Source organism: Pezoporus wallicus, unplaced genomic scaffold (assembly GCF_028554395.1).
Source record: "Pezoporus wallicus isolate ANWC-B61680 ecotype Strahan unplaced genomic scaffold, APGP_CSIRO_Pwel_v1 scaffold_2584, whole genome shotgun sequence".
In the NCBI taxonomy this organism is placed as follows: Eukaryota; Metazoa; Chordata; class Aves; order Psittaciformes; family Psittacidae; genus Pezoporus; species Pezoporus wallicus.
In genome coordinates this window covers 8,475,390-8,491,668 of record NW_026642851.1, presented here as the reverse complement: position 1 = coordinate 8,491,668, position 16,279 = coordinate 8,475,390, and the positions used below count along the sequence as shown (strand labels likewise).

Genomic DNA, 16,279 nt, shown 5'->3' with positions numbered 1-16,279 from the left:
CTTCCACAGCCCTTTTTGCCTCCGTTACCGGTACAGCCGCCGCTCTTGCAGAGGATTCAAGACTGGTTGTGGCGAACTGACAAAGCGCTGTGGACAACGGAGCAAAAGCGCCGCGGTAGCGGGAAGGGGGGACGAGACTTTGGGCTCACAGAGCCGGTCTAACGCTTAGCACCTTACTGTTAGGTACAGCTCATTCACCCACAGAGCATGCAGAACAGGAGCGAATCAACTTTATTAAAGCCCAGAGAAAAATAATCAGTGACTATTCTAAAAAATATACAAAATGAAAGGGAAGGAATGCCTTGAAGACAAGTCATGTAGCCAAATATTTAACACGAGTTAATAAAAAAAAAGTGACCAACCAAGGAATACCAAGTGAGGTCATAAAACCCCAGTTATTTCACTTAATTCGCGTTCAAGGACTTTAAAAAAAAAAAAAAAAAAAAAGGAAGAGTTTGCATCAAGAGATGAAAGACTTTTGTCATTTAGAAGACACTCCTAGGAATGAGAGTAGGAATGAGAGCACTTCAACTCAGTGGGCTGGCACCTTCCTTCAGTCACATCTGAGACGCTCTTTCTAAACTTTTTGCAGCATCTTTTAGTTTTCCAACTAAATCCTAAGAGATGAAACACTGCCTTAGAACATACTTTTTTTTTGTTAAAAGGTCAACTAAAGGAACACAGTATTTATATATATACACAGAGACAGAGAGAGGCAAGGAAACCAGCACCTTATATCACAAAGAAATGTTGCAACTGATGAACAATGCCAGCAAGCCATTAAACAGCTCCCTATTTTACCATGAAGGAAGAAAAGCAGGAACTGAAGGAACACACCTTTTAATGTGTATAATCTACTGAAATGGATCACTATTCTCAACACAAAGATTTCCTTAATGCTGTCAGGATGGCTGAGCTGACTCTGCTTTGGGCTTTGAAGTACTACAGACACCTCTAAAACACTGAAAATATTTTGAGTGCAATTTTGTATTAGGACCGTTCCCCAGCCAAATCACCTCAGATTTTCCTAAGCCAGCAACCAACCAAAAACACCCATTAGGAAGACAAGGACACCTTTTGAGACACGCATTGAAAAAGTAGAGGTGTAAACCTTAAGTTTTAATATCTCACTTTTTCTTCCCTGGCCAAGCCCTCTTCCCAACCCTCCACAGTTTGGTCACTTCCAAGCATTACAATACCTCCATTGTTCAGTTACACATTTAAATCGCTAAACAAAGATCAACATTTGTTTCAGGACATTTCTTACATGTCATTTACACCAGTGAAGAGACTTCAGTTCGTTCTCTACTTTCAATTGTGCCACATTCAAACCACTAATCCAGCTTCTTTAATCATTTATCCAAAGCATGAGAAGTCAGTTTCAGAAAAATTATGGTATATATAACATATATATATAAAACTTTAAAGAACATATAAGTTGTGAAAACAGACAAGATATTTATGCACACATGTAAAACACTCCCCATGCAACTAGAATCAGTTACTCTGCAACTTTATTTGAGAAGACAGGAAAACTACACTTGGGTAATTTTAATAGAAGATTCTCTTCTCCTGGTACTGGATATAGATTTTTTTTAATAATAATATATTTCACTCCAGCAAGTTATTAAAAACATTTACATCCACAACTAAAGCCAAGTATAGAAACAATGATGAAAGAAAGAGGTACCTGTAACTGCTCCATCGTGCAACTAAAGCTAACATCTGGGTGTGATCCTGAATCACTGTTCTGAAGAAAAAAAAAATAAAATCAACAAACAACAATGCCTGTTTAAAAAAAAATACAATGAAGCTGCATTTTTTCCCCTGAGGGTGCTGGGGGTACAGTACCTCCTCTACGTTTAAGGTCACCAAGTAGGAAGGCTGGTAAGTTTTATGAAGTTGATTGTTCTAAATTAAGGCCAAAGAACACAGGAAAAAGTCACGTCACAGCACAGAAACAGACTAAAGAAACCCCTCAATGTGTTCAAATTACCTTGATCTGATATTCCAAGCGCCAAGACACATCAGTTATATGGAGAGGAGATCTGCCTATGCTGAAAGACACAACAGTTACAAGCTCCCTACACTACAAGAGAATGTCACTTTCTCAAACTATCAACAAAGAACTTTTTCACCATCCTTGTAAGAGTTCTTGAGAAGTTCAAAAAGTTTTCTGAATAGTAGAATTATGAAAAGAAGAGGAAAAGTTTCAAGAGCTCTTTGCTAAAGTTTGTTAAAAATGTGAAATTTCTTTTTTTTTTTTTTTAAATGGAACAGTATTTCTGACTTTAATCACCTAAAGCGTGTATAGGTGTTTTCCAGGACAGTTTCAAAGTAGCTGTAATTGCAACTACGTATCTGTGCTGACTGACTGACCTACCTTCCCAACAGGATTTCCAATGCATCCTTGTTTTTCTGGAAGAAAAAAAAAAAAAAAAAAGATAAGAAATTGCTCAATAAATTCGTATGAGTGAAAGAAAACATAAACATGTTAAAATTGGTTTTAAAACCTGATATTCGGTGCAAAACTGTTCTATTCTCTCTTTATCCAGTTTACAGTCTTCTAGACATGTGCTAGAGGGAAAAAGAATTTATTAGTTTTCTGTTAACATTAGCTCAGCAGCACAGTTTAAAGTAACAACCGCTAGAAAAAGGGGGTAGCTTTGAAGTATGAGTACCTTATAGCAGATATGTCGGCTTTCTGCTTTCCTGCCTCCAGAATACACATGGCAGCCGCAGCATGGCAATGTTTTAATACCGTGGGGTCAATATCTTTCAGGTCCGGATCGTCTAAAGCAAATGAATTACTGATGACACACTTACATGCGAAATCCCAGCACACGGTACCATGAGCTGCTGCTCGCCCTTTGAACGGTACCTTTCCCACAAAACTTTTAAAATGGAACACATGTGGGGGCTTAGAGCAAAAGGACGGAGCAAGTAGGCAAAGTGCGAGGAGGAGGAAGAGAGGAGCTGAAGCACTGGCTGGTGCAAGCCGTGCCAGGCAGGGCTGACAGGCGCTGCACGCCCCGCCGCCTCGGTATCAACTTTGCATTAAAAAAAAACAAACAAAAAACCAAAACAAACCAAAACAAAAAAAAAGAGCTAAAAAAAAGGATAGAAAAAGGAGAAAACCTCAATTTCCTCCCTCCTGAGACAGATCCTCTCCGAAGCCTGTCGCCAAAGGCGAGGAGCGGAGTCGGAGACCCCGGCCAGGCAGGGCACGGGGACTGCCCGCCGGCGCCGGCAGCACCGGCACATCCCTCCCTCCGGCCGCGATGTCATTAACACCGCAACATTAATTGCGCGACCGCGTACCCCCACGGCGGGGTGGCCGTAGGAAGGGTCTACACGCGAAATAAAAACACGGGCGGAACGGAGCGCCGGCAGAAAACCACCTCTATGCCCTGCTTCACGGACACGAATACGCGGGGGACGCCGTCCGGGACTTCCCCCCTCCCCGTCGGGAGATTTAAGGTCGCCAGGTTTAATCTTTACCGAAGCGTGCGCGCATTAGCGATGACACCCGCGCAGCGGCACCCTGGAGCCGCTCAAGGGCGACTCCCCCCCCGTGCCTATGTGCCGAGCGACGGGATACCCCGCAGCACAGACACGCGTATGCATGCCGCGGAGCACAGCGCGCTGCCTTGCGCGCTCCGCGCAGCTCCGCCCCCATTCTAAGGGGTTTATTTCTGTATAAATCTTTCAAGTGCCTCTCTATCATTAAATCCCAGAAGTGCTTATATGGGGAACGCGTCTTTAATGCTCTGAAATCCCCAAATTCAGGCTCTACATTTTCATCTACCCGTTGAAAACGTCAGGAATAGAATCCGATGCCTTTAGCCATGGGTTATTTTGCTTTGGACGTGTCTACCTGTTGCAAGGTGTTTCCCTGTCCTGTCCCCCCCTCATTTTTATAGACCTGTGTACGAAACCACAGTATCACCTTTTACCTGTAGTTATGGGCAGCTGAATTTTGAGCTTAGAATCAAGGTAATGTCATAACTAATATTGCTGGAGTGTTTTGGTAAAGGCTTGCCACATTTTTAACATCCATAACATAGTGACAGGTAATACAGCCTTCACCTTTGCGCTGATAAAGACCTACAAATGCTGTCTAAAAACATTTCCACCTTAAGCAAGTTAATTCCTAATGTGAGATGTTAACCTGTTGTATTTGCATTTTGGTTTTTTACATATTGAAACATTGTCATGGTTCTCAAAAGAAGTTAATGTTATCTGTAGGTAATGACATGATATTTAGATGTCGGCTAAGGACCAAGTTAGGACTGATCTAATAAAACATAGGTAAAGGCCTTACTATGTCATGACGTATACAACATTTGAAGCTGAAGTATACAAAATATTTTACATCTCACCTTTTTATTTGCACTTGGCTATTTTGGATGGACAAGAACATTACTATGTAATCTGGCCTTTATTCAGCAAACACTTCTACTGTATATTTCTTAAAGGGCAATTCAATGTTGAGAGCTGCTCAGTCTTTTAAAAATGAGTAAAAGCTAAAGGCCTCTGCCAGATTTGTGATTTTAAAATAACATCTATATAGTGCCATTTTTTCCCATTACCGACGCATATCAGACAACAGAAAGTGCAAAGCCAAACCGACCTTGCAAATGATTGCCAAATATGTCAAATAATAGGAAAACAGAACATTTCCCCCTGTAACTGTTTGATGTTAATTGACTTAAATAGCTCTCAGATAGCCGTACTTACAAAGCATATTCCAGAGTCATGTAAAATAGCGAGTGTAGCCTGATCTTTCAATCACGTGCCGACCTGTGCTGCAATCGATTTGCAGGTTGATGGTGCTGTCAGAGGACCACACTCCTTCCTAGAAATGAGCTTTGAACAAACACACATTTCATTTCACCTGAACTATTCATGACAATTGCGTGGTAGATGATTTAATCAAAAAGCTGTTAGGAATTTTTGCATATGTATCCACAGCACTCACTAATTACAATCAGTCATCTAAGAGCTCAGTCTGGCTTTGGAAGCCAGTTTAAGTTTGGGTTGCAGCAGGAAGGGTAAGATTAGACTTTGTCACATCTCACCTCATCACATTTTATGTTTATATGAATCATGCTATATTTGAGATCACCCACTGTTGTGTTTTCTTTCTTTTTTACTTTTTCTGATATTAATATAGTTCTGTTGCGCACACCCAGCTGCCCACTTGGCCCAGATGCAGAGCACAGCAGACAGGTGATTCTACCTTCCCCATTTCGTGGCATCATGGCTTGTCTGGACACTGTGTTGTAAAAATATGCTTTTGTATACCTAGGTCTCAATTCTGCTCAAGTCAAGGTCAAAAGGAAAATCATGCTGGTGCACAGGATCAGGCCCTTAATTCTAACACACTGTGTATGATACTGTGAAGAGCAAATGCTTAGAGTTTTGGGGTGCAATCTGAAGTAGTAACACTGGCCTGAGACTTCAGCATAAAACTTAATACCACTGAATTGGTGATCTCTGAGCTTGAAGGTTCTGGCTGTCAGAGGCCCTGGTTGATTTTATTTTGCCAGAAACAAGGAAGGCATGGCAAGATGGGTTGACAAAATAAGGCTTTCTCTATCTTTTGGTATGGTTGTCAAATGTAGACATCATACCTAAGAAAAAGCAGCATAAAATGGAGAAGAAAAAGCATAAAATGGAGGAGAAGACAAAGCTCTGAGCTGTAGAATTACAAAGGTAAAAATACTAAGGCAAAAGGATAGTCACCCCCAAAAAGTTAGAAATGTGCACGTAGAGCATGATCACATGTTATGGAGATTTATTCTTCAACACCCTTTACTCTTTATAGCATATTGAAATCTATAAATTAAAATCTAGTTGTTTTAAAGGCAAAACAACTGCTAAAGATTCATTGCAAGATTATGTATGTTGAACTAGTTTATATCACAAAATTTGTATTTTCAGTTCCCTTACCCAGCCTCTCAGCCTGACTTTTTTTCTTTCTCTCATTTTCCCTCCAGGAAGGACATAACATGGATTCAGACTGTCAGGTTACTCTCAGATTTTACTACTTGTGCATAGTGTACGCACATTTCAAAACCCTGTTCATTCCAAGATATGCTAAGCTGTATATTGCATAAAGAAGTGATGAAGGAAATGCATTAATACTTGAATATTAATTAATTAATCAGGGAAACAAACTACCTTGCTCCATGCATGCTAGTATTTTTTACAGCTTGCGTTTTGTTAGTCAAGACAAAATAACGCAACTGTTCAAAACGAAGGGGAATCACTTAGTGAGTCCAGAGGACTAATTCATAAAATCTAAGAATGGCATCAGTATTTCTGACAAGTCTCAGATTAGCAATTTTTCTTCCATGTATTGCTCTTCACAGAGGTTGAAGTGAGTGATTTGAGATGATACTCTAGCATCAATTTTCTGCAGAATTACTACTGACTTCCAGGAGATTCATACACACATTAATGGAGCATCCCCACAACTTTTAAGTCAAATAGGGTCTTCTTTATCATAAAATATATTTTACTGCATGTATGTTTGAAGCAGGTAAGAAAATTTCTCTCATGTCATAGGCACAAAAATACATGAATACGGTAAATAAAATACCACCTTAAACCAAGCTATTATGTAGATTATTTCTTCGGAACTATTTCTGTAGACAGTCCTCCTGTCTGGTAAGAGTGCAGTAGTTGTCACATATTTTGAAAAATACTTACAGATTTTTTTGGTATGTATTAATTTCAATAAATGCATTGTTTGGTTACAGACAAGCACTATTCAATAAAATATACCTCGTTCACAGATAGTTCTGATTAACAATGAAGAGAATTAGCTTTTTAATTAAATATGTGAATGCTCTTGGCTTATTTCAGTAAGGTAAAACCTATAGTAGCTGAATGTATTTTTTGTTCAGGTATTGAATATCTTTTATTCTGTTTAACCTGAAAAACATTTTTGCTACTAGGTAGTATTTTTGGAATTAAGTGACATTAAATTATTAAAAAAGAGGAACTTACATATTTACCTTTTGGTCAGCCTTCTTCAGACTTGATTTTAGCTTCTATTTGTCAAAACTTAGTGTTCCAATTTTCCCCTCATACATGAGAAAAGCTACATCTTCTTAGGCTGTAAACAAAAATTAAAAATGTAGAGCTTTCACATTTAAATTATACATTTTCAAGCTATTAATATTTCAGTCCTTATTTAAGTACTCAGGAACAACAAGAGAAGTACCACTTGTTTAAAACATCTTTGCTTCTCTATCAATTCAGGAAAATCTTGCATATTATAAAAGTTCATTTTCCCCCTTATGTTGCTAAAACATAAGTCAGCTCAGAACTCTAAAAAAAAAATTTAAATTTATATTTTATTTTATCTTGTCAAATAAAAAAAAAAAAAATCACAGGAGAATTTGTAAACTTTATGTCCAAGATCACACAAAAACCTGAGCAATAAAAGGATGTAAGGGTTTCAGCATGTGAGCAAGTGTCACTGCGATGTACTGGATAGTACATCCTCCAGGGTAGAAACTTTGTCTTTCTGTGTATTTTAACATATGTTAAAGTCCTTCTAATTAAGTGAAAGTCCTCTATCTAGTAAATTTCTAGTCATTCTCTTTCTCTCCCAGGGAAATAAAACTATGCATTTTATAATGTGTTGGCTCCTTCTTAAGATAAAACTCTAGTGTCTTTAACTGAATTTGTGGAGATTTACAAATGAGGCCTACAACATAAAAGATGCCGCCTTTAATGTCGGATGGAGAAATACAAAGATTCCTGCTGCTTTAGTGGAACTACTACTGTAATTCCATGTCTAGTCCTGTGTCGCAGATGAACGTAGTTTGTTATGCTCACAAGAAAAAAAGCTACAAAATGCTTTTTAGCTATTATATTGGTATTCTGTCTTTGCTAGCAGCATATATTGGTAGTAGCTTTTAAATGGAAATTGTTGCTACTTTTCAAATGATCTGTACATTTAGGCTTATTTTTTAAAGATTTATTGCCAAATGTCTAATCTGCATTTGCTTTTAAACAGTAAACCAAGCACATTTAAAATTTGTCAATGTTTTAAGCAAGTCTTTTTACATGTTTATATACTCTATGGTTAAGATTGTAGCCTTGCTGGTGGAAGCCTGTAAGGAGGATATTATGCTCGATTGTCAAGAAGCATTCACAGTCTGTCACATTAGTGATACAGATGTGTATAGAGCAGTAATTATTATAAGCTGACATTGAGCAAATGTAAGCAAAAATAGAAAAACCTCAAAGGAAAATTAGACTGCATGTTTTACATACTATTTATCTCCAAATGTTTAATGTCCAGACACTAAAATGTTATTTAGCGTAGCACCTAATTGGTAAAATAATTTTATATTTATATAACAAAATAGAAATGTGATTTTCTTAGCTCTGCACTTAGCTTCTTATCAAGGTAGATAAATACAGAAATACAAACAACAAGTTATCAGTAATCCAGTTATTTAAACAGATGTATGGTATAACATTTTTAATTCTCTTTATACAGTTCAGCAGTACCAAGCAGCAAAAGTACTTAAATCTTCTAACTTAATATACAGTTTTCATTTAAAAAAAAACAAACTAGTTGGAACAGATATGACAAGAAGAACAAGCGCTATGTGGCTTTTTTTTTTTTTCTTGAATTAATCCTGCTGTTTCATGACCACGTTTGATTCTGATCATAAAGCAAAGCTTGCATGCCAAAATGATAGATGCCTTAAAAGAAGCTTTGATAAATAAAATCCTGCAGACCTTGGCATTCACAGTTCCCTTTTGGCAATAGTGAGGAATGGCTGAGTAATAGTTAGGAAACAGACTTATTTAAGATGGTTTATTGCATCTAAAGATATTAGAGTGAGATCTGGAGCTAGTGTAAATCAGCATATCTGCCTTCAACTTACTTATATTGCTTTGTGTCAGCAGAGAATCTGGCCCCTATCCATTATCTAGAGGGAATATCAACTACTACAAAGCATACTTATCTAACCAAAAGCAAACGTAGTGTGCGTAGCTCAGTGATGTTTCTTGTAACACTTATGTTAACCTTTATAATGTGATAAAAATCTGGCACAGTTACGTATGGTTGCAAATGATCTTGCTTAGATAATATCAACAATTATAAATTAGCATTTATCACTTTTAATACCGCTCAAATTACATTGATAAAAGCTTAACTTGATATTGATGAGAAGACTAGTAATTTAGGACCTTACCGTGCTCTAATTAACATTACTAGGAGCAGAATTAGGCTTCTTCTCTGAAGTAGATCTGCATATCAAAGCGTATGGAGTTGTGGATTTTTTTTAATATAGTATCTTTTCTGTGTTCTCTTTTGGTGAATCTATATCATATCTAGTGATGGTCACATTTTAAAGAGCCACTAGGTTAGACCCCTGGCTTGTACATAAGAAACGTGTTACTCAACTCAGTAAAATCACCAAGGGTGAATACAGATGCAGGCATCTGCAGAATCCAATCTAAAAGTTTTTGTTGAAAAGACTGTGAGACTCTGAATAACATAACAAACCCTGACTTCATTTGTTTCGCTCAATTAATGAAAGAGGAAATTTACTAATGTCAGAATTTTGGGCAGTAAAGGCTGGGTCTAAGTAATATTGCAACTGGTGTTTATAATGCTGCAACCATTAGACCTGTTTAGCAGCCATTTCAGCAATATCTTACAGACAAACCAGAGCACTCATTGCTGTGATTTTACATGTGCCAAATTGTCTGCATCATTTACATGACAAATTTATTTCAGATTGTAGAAATAGTTTTGATATTAAAAATACAGTTGTGGTTTCTGCACATTTTAAATGGCAAATGACATTATGGTCAATCTGAGAAAATTAAGACAAATTCTAGATACCCTAAGATTATTTTATTGGCAAGATGACTGAAAATTACAAGTGTCCATGTACTGTCTGTTTCATGCAAGATTTATTTGTTGTGAGAGAAAACCCTGATGGTTGGTTAGTGAATTAGGTCAATAAGCAGTAGGATAGTGATAGGGGAGATTTTATTGCTCTTGGGGATTTAGGCTTCCTAGCATGGCATTTAAATCAATGGGAATCATCAGCTACCCTAATCTACCCATACCAAATAGCACTGGGCCTGAGGTAGTACAGAAAAATTGGAAGAGACCCTAGGAAATTGCCTTTTTTTTTTTTACCCTAAGATAATTCATGAAATGTGTTATGTAGATGTTCATAAAAATATTTTAGCTACTTGTACTGTATGTGCAATTTTATAAAAACTACAGTGTATTTCTGAAGGTAACACTAATTATGATCATCATCACTTCTTACCGTGCACTCATAGAACTCTTAAACTATTTTTTACAAATGCATCAGTAACCTGCCAAAATGTATCCAAGAAAGAGGCACAAGGCAAGAAATTCCCATTACAGTATAAAAAAAAATGTTAAGGTTCTGGCTTGCAGCTGCTGGTAATGTAAGACAATGTTGATCTAGTCAAAATGATAACAGAAAGAGTTAAAATTGAAAGCCATGTACAACCAATATGAAGACGTGTAAGAAGTCTGTAATTCACAGGAAAAGCGAACACTTCTTTGGTAATATTTCAGATTGCAGATGCAGCAATGAGGTGCAAAGGTAAGTCTACATTGGTTTCACATCTAATATTTTCACTAAGTACACAGGAATTTGAGGTGACTGTATACTGCCCTAGCAGCACTTGCAAAGCTGGGAAACAATGTTCTTCTAAAAGAATTTTCTTTATCTATTAGTAGCAGTGAAATATAATTTAATTTTGGTCAATTTGCTATGTTAAATCCTGACTAGTATTTGATATACAGTTGATAACAATTTTAGACAATGCATTATTATCAGTGCATCATTGAAAAAAATTCTTACTGCCTCTTGCTTTCTGCTTATTACAAAACATAAATGAACCCATTCTTTGTTCAAATGGTTATATTTATTAAAAGGATCTTTTCAGATAAAAGCCTTTATCTTAGACCACCATTCAAAATAAGCGTTAGATGTTCCACTTCAGCTCCACTGTATGTTCACATAGGAACATGATAACCTCATAGAGCTACATCAGCCTCTAACAGACATTCACTGATGGCATCATTCTAGTTTTGTCAGCCAGGAAGCCTGCTTGCAGCACCTACACAGGATGTGTATTTGTTCAGTCAAATGTTGTTGCCATTATACCATTTTTTACAGTGAAAAAGTTCCATTGAGGCCAATTAGGAACTACTAGAGTGGAGAGTGAGCAACAAATTTCAAAATTTGATCCATCATTTCTTGGCTGTCGAGCCCTGTGCCCATCTGTTCACATGGCAAACAGCCCACTTGCAAGTGAGCTGGACCCTAAGAAATGAGTGACAGGCAGGAACGGTTTAGTTAGTCTCTGTAACAATGCAAACAATTCTTTTCCTGCAGGAAGTGTGGTCCAATATCTAGGAGAGCTGGACAGCATTTGCCTGCTCTCATTTAATTATACTTTTTGACATGTACATTGTTAGAAATGGTTGAGTGGAGGAGGAAAGAAAATCAGGGGCTTACCGGTACTGGTTGCTGCCAAAAAGGCAGGTTGTATTGGAACAGGTGCTTTGAAAAATCTGTGAAAGCCAGCTGAAAGGTGTCAAAATGTGCATAACATGAACCAACAGTTCACAGATATTTGTGTGAATTTGGTCTTGTGGCAGGAAAGTTCAGAAGGAACCCTCGACAGAAAGTATCCGCCTTAGGAACAGCCAGCCAGCTTAACAGGCATACCCTTGTCTGCTCAGGCACAGCATGCGTGTTGCTCTCATGCAGGAGGGAAGACAAAGAAGGAAAAAGAAAAGGGTTTCTTTGTTCCATTTATGTTCTTCATCATCTTGAAATTGTCAAATCAGGAAAAAAAATATATGATAATCTGTTCCTAAAATACATTCAGCTGATCATTTAGCCTAAAAATAAAAGTAGACCATTTGAAACTCCGTAAGCTGTGTTCAGCTGAGTGATTAACTGTAGAGTCTGTGCAGGTAAAACAAAGAAGAATGCATGATCCTTTTTATAGTACTGGTCAAACTGATGCCTGTGAGCCACACTTGTCCCTTGACCTTGTTAAATGTGGCCCACGTGTTGGAGGGAGTACAAGAAACTTTTCTGACACATTCCCTTCCCACATGTTTTTCCTGCAGTGTGCTACTGTAGATAGTTCTAAAACACATGGGAGTACAAGTGGCTTTCCCATGTGTATTTAAAACCTAACAGAGCTACAGCAGTCAAAACCACATGGGGATAGAAAAGGAGAATCAGGAAAAAAAAATGCTTTTCCACTATTTGTGCTCATGTTCTTCATGTGCTCAGGGAACACATGGGAGAGCAAGAGCAAGACAAAAAAGACAAGGGAGAGCAAGAGAAGAAAGGAAGAGGAAGAAAGAAACGGGCAGAAGCAAAGAAAAAGGAACAAAGCAAGATGGCATTGAAAAGAAAAAGCAGAAAAGACAAGTGAGAAAGGAGAAGGCATGGCAAGGACAGGACAGGAACTGACAAGGAAAAAATCAGAGAAAATTATTTCACTGCTTGAAAGGATAAAGCTGAATAAGCCTGCCTGCCTGTGCTTTTCATTTCAGCTTTACAGCTTGTGTGTTTCAACAAATGTAGGAAGAGGCATCTTTTGCACGTTCCCCGGTGTCATCCCTCCTTTCATTTTGTCTCCACATACTGCATCTTTGTTTCTGCTTCTGCTCTCTGTCTCATTCTGTCTCCTGCTTCCCCCTCCCCTGTTTCTCTTCTCTGCCTCTCACAGGCAATGAATGAGACGTAGCATATCATTGTATTAGCGGGGCCATTTTTTTCCCAAACTTGCCTTAAAAATGGAATGCCAGTGAGCAAGTTATAATTCTTCCAGCCTTTTTTTTTCTTTTTTTTTTTTCCCCAAGAAGACTTAGTTGAGACAGCCTGAAGTTATCAGCATAAACCTAAGTGAGCATATGGGTGAAATGTGACTTTTGCCTCATGCTAGTCATGGGATATGGTCATAGTCCTGATTTCAAGGAGCTTTACAAGAAGTCAGTACTGAGAAAGTTTTCACTGTAGCTGGTGAAGTCCAAGAGGAACAAATAAACTATCTCCTGTTTTCCTCTGCCACACTTGTGGACACAGCCTGCATGCACAACCTCTTTCTCCTCTGTCCTTCCCCAGGTGCACTGTTGCCTGTGTGCACCACTTACCTGGTAAGCTGTTGTTGGGAGAGATGGTTTTGTATGCTGCACAGCAAATCTGAGCACACTCACGGGAATATACAAATATTACCTTATTTAACATTATGTATTTGGTGTAATTTGAATTGGAATAAAAAGTAAATAGCTTTGAACACAATTTTTATTGTATTATCATTTGATAGGCTTGTGCTCATCTCAGATTTTGTCCCTTGCTTTGGGGATGATGATAATACTGAGTTTTGGTATCGCATTTAGATTTATGATTTTCATCTTTTAAGCAAAGGAAGATTCTTAAAATATGTATGTACTCTGCTTTTGCTCTTGCTTTCTTTTGGTTCTAAGTCTCATGCTCTATTTTTCTTTCTCCTCTTGTTGACCCTTTTTAGTTGTATGCCAGGATCTCAAGATTTCCAAAGCGAGGAGTTCGGGAGGATGAACAGGTCTCAGGAAACGGTCAACAGCTCTCAGGGTGCAATTCTAAAGGTCATTTGTTATCACATCTGTTACTGTCAAGGCATCCTCTCTGAGGCAAAGCGCATCTGAGAGGCTGGAAACCCTAGGAGGTTCTATGGTAGGATTTTTCTCTCACATGCTGTATGATGAGACTGAAAAGAGCACATTCATCTGTGGAGTTCTCCCAGTGTCAGGGGAAAATGTCAGAAACCTTTTCCCTCTGCCATGTTTCACTGGGACCTTCATTTCCCAGACAGTGTCCAGACTTTTAAGTGCAAAGCCTACCACTCAGTTAATATTAGGATTGATTTCACCTGAGTCTCTTGGGGAAGAGTAAATCTGGAGACCATAATTTGTCAGAAAGTCCAAGATTTCTTGACTGTGGCTATGAAGAACAGGGAGGGAGAAAGGAAGAATGCCAGGGTTGAATGACCTCTTAGTTTTGCTTGTGTTGGAACTTCCCAATGCTGAAAGCTGTTCACACCATGGAAGTTATGGAACTGATGAGGCTGGGCAAATCATGCCTCTCAGGCTTGAAGGTAGAGTCCTGCTTTGTGCTTCCCATCATCCACTAGGATCACCATGCCACATTCTACTGGAAAAATGACAGAAGGATTTTGCATATGGAAATGAAGTCAAGCATGCATTTTCTGGCAGTAATCTAATTATTTACATTAATATAGTAGCATTACGTTACAACTCTCTGAGGAAAAAAAAAAGGCAGAATTTAGAATATCCCATTCTCGACCCAAAAGAGTGTTATCTAGTCCAGTTTTTAAATAGCCTGTGAGTATAGTAAAATACCTAATTAACTTAAGAAGAGTTTTTACATCAGGTAGAGAATATTTATTTTAAAATGTAATCACATACCAGAGTACTTGTTCACTTAATCTGTCATTTATAGGACAACATATTAGACTAATATTATGGGCCAAAGTATCCCCTAGCACAAGCTGGTAAAGCCCTGTTGGGATCTATGTAGCTGTGCCAATTACATCAGTGAGTAACAGTTTTGTATTTTATTTTATATTTAATGGATAGACAAATTAACTAAACTATGACATGTCTGTGTTCATATTTTGGAAAAGAAATTGTTTGTGTAACTTGAAGAAAGTGAAGATACAGTAGCCTAAAGCATAAACCATTTTTAAGCATAAATGAATTCAGATTCTTTACACATTTTAAGATTTCACTTGATTTTTAACATATATATTGCTCTACAAAGGCAAAATGTGGTATTTTGTGGAAGAGGCTTTTGTCCTTGTCTACAAAGAAGAGGTGTTTCAGAACTGTTCCACATTGTATTTTACATGGCAGACAGAGGACAAAACCCAGTGAATTCTGCATCTGTCACTCAAAGAAAATTCCCCTTTCCCTCTTTTGGAAAGTTGCCTAAGGATGATGGGATATGGCTGATAACAATAATCCATATTTAGGCAACCAGAAGATTGTGACAACATTAGACAGAGTAAGGGAATGCAGACCTAAAATCAAAACATCTGTTATGGTAACTTTAACTTACCCTATTATTTCTAGATGCTGCAGTGTTGTAACTTAGATTCCTGCATTGTCTTGCCATAAAAATATACATCTAACCTTGAAATTCAGCACTAACTTTGCTTTAAACTTTGTATCATAAAATCATTATTAATGAAGCATAGCAGTTCATCTTTGTATTGGGTTTGCATGGCAAGGTTTTGGTAGCAGGGGGGCTACAGGGGTGGCTTCTGTGAGAAGCTGCCAGAATCTTACCCTATGTCTGATGGAGTCAACACCAGCCAGCTCCAAGGCGCACCTGCCGCTGGCCAAGGCTGATCCCATCAGTGATGGTGGTCGTGCCTCTGGGATAACATAGTTAAGAATGTGGAAAAAGAAAATGCACAACTGCAGCCAGAGAGGAGTGAGAACATGGGAGAGGAACAGCTCTGCAGGCATCAAGGTCAGTGCAGAAGGAGGGGAGGAGGTGCTCCAGGCGCTGGAGCAGAGTCCCCTGCAGTGCGTGACGCAGACCATGGTGAGGCAGGCTGTGCCCCTGCAGCCCATGGAGATCCATGGTGGAGCACATCTCCACCTGCAGCCATGGAGGCCCACAGTGGAGCAGATTTCCACCTGCAGCCCAGGAAGGACCCCACGGTGGAGCAGGTGAGTGCCAAAGGAGGCTCTGACCACATGAGAAGCCCGCACTGGAGCAGGTTTGCTGTCAGGACTTGTGACCCTGTGGAGTGAGAGGAGCCCACGCTGGAGCAGGTTTGCTGCAGGACTTGTGACCTCACAGGGACGTTGGAGCAGCCTGTTCCTGAGGGGCTGCACCCATGGAAGGGACCCACGTGGGAGGCAGAGGCAACGTGTGATGAGCTGACCACAGACTCATTCCCCATCCCCCTGCATAACTGTGGGGGAGGAGGCAAAGAATTCAGGACTAAAGTTGAGCACAGTAAGAAGGGAAGGGTGGGGGGAAGGTGTTCCTTCCCTGGGAAGCGAATTTGGGTTCGCTGCTCATGCTCCACTCTGATCAGTAATAAATTAAATTGTACTTTTACCACAGGTCTGTTTTGCCCATGATGGTAATCGTCGAGTGATCTCTCCCTGTCCTTATCTCAACCCATACGCTTTTTGTTACATTTT

General features: G+C 38.8%; 1 long non-coding RNA gene across 1 annotated transcript; it reads left to right on the top strand.

The window, feature by feature from the left end:
* The first annotated feature begins 3,819 nt into the window (after positions 1 to 3,819).
* On the top strand, positions 3,820 to 15,003 carry LOC130611731 (uncharacterized). Its single transcript, XR_008975293.1, has 3 exons — positions 3,820 to 3,887; positions 10,572 to 10,631; positions 13,588 to 15,003. It is a non-coding gene; the product is annotated as an uncharacterized LOC130611731 (long non-coding RNA).
* Positions 15,004 to 16,279: the final 1,276 nt, after the last annotated feature.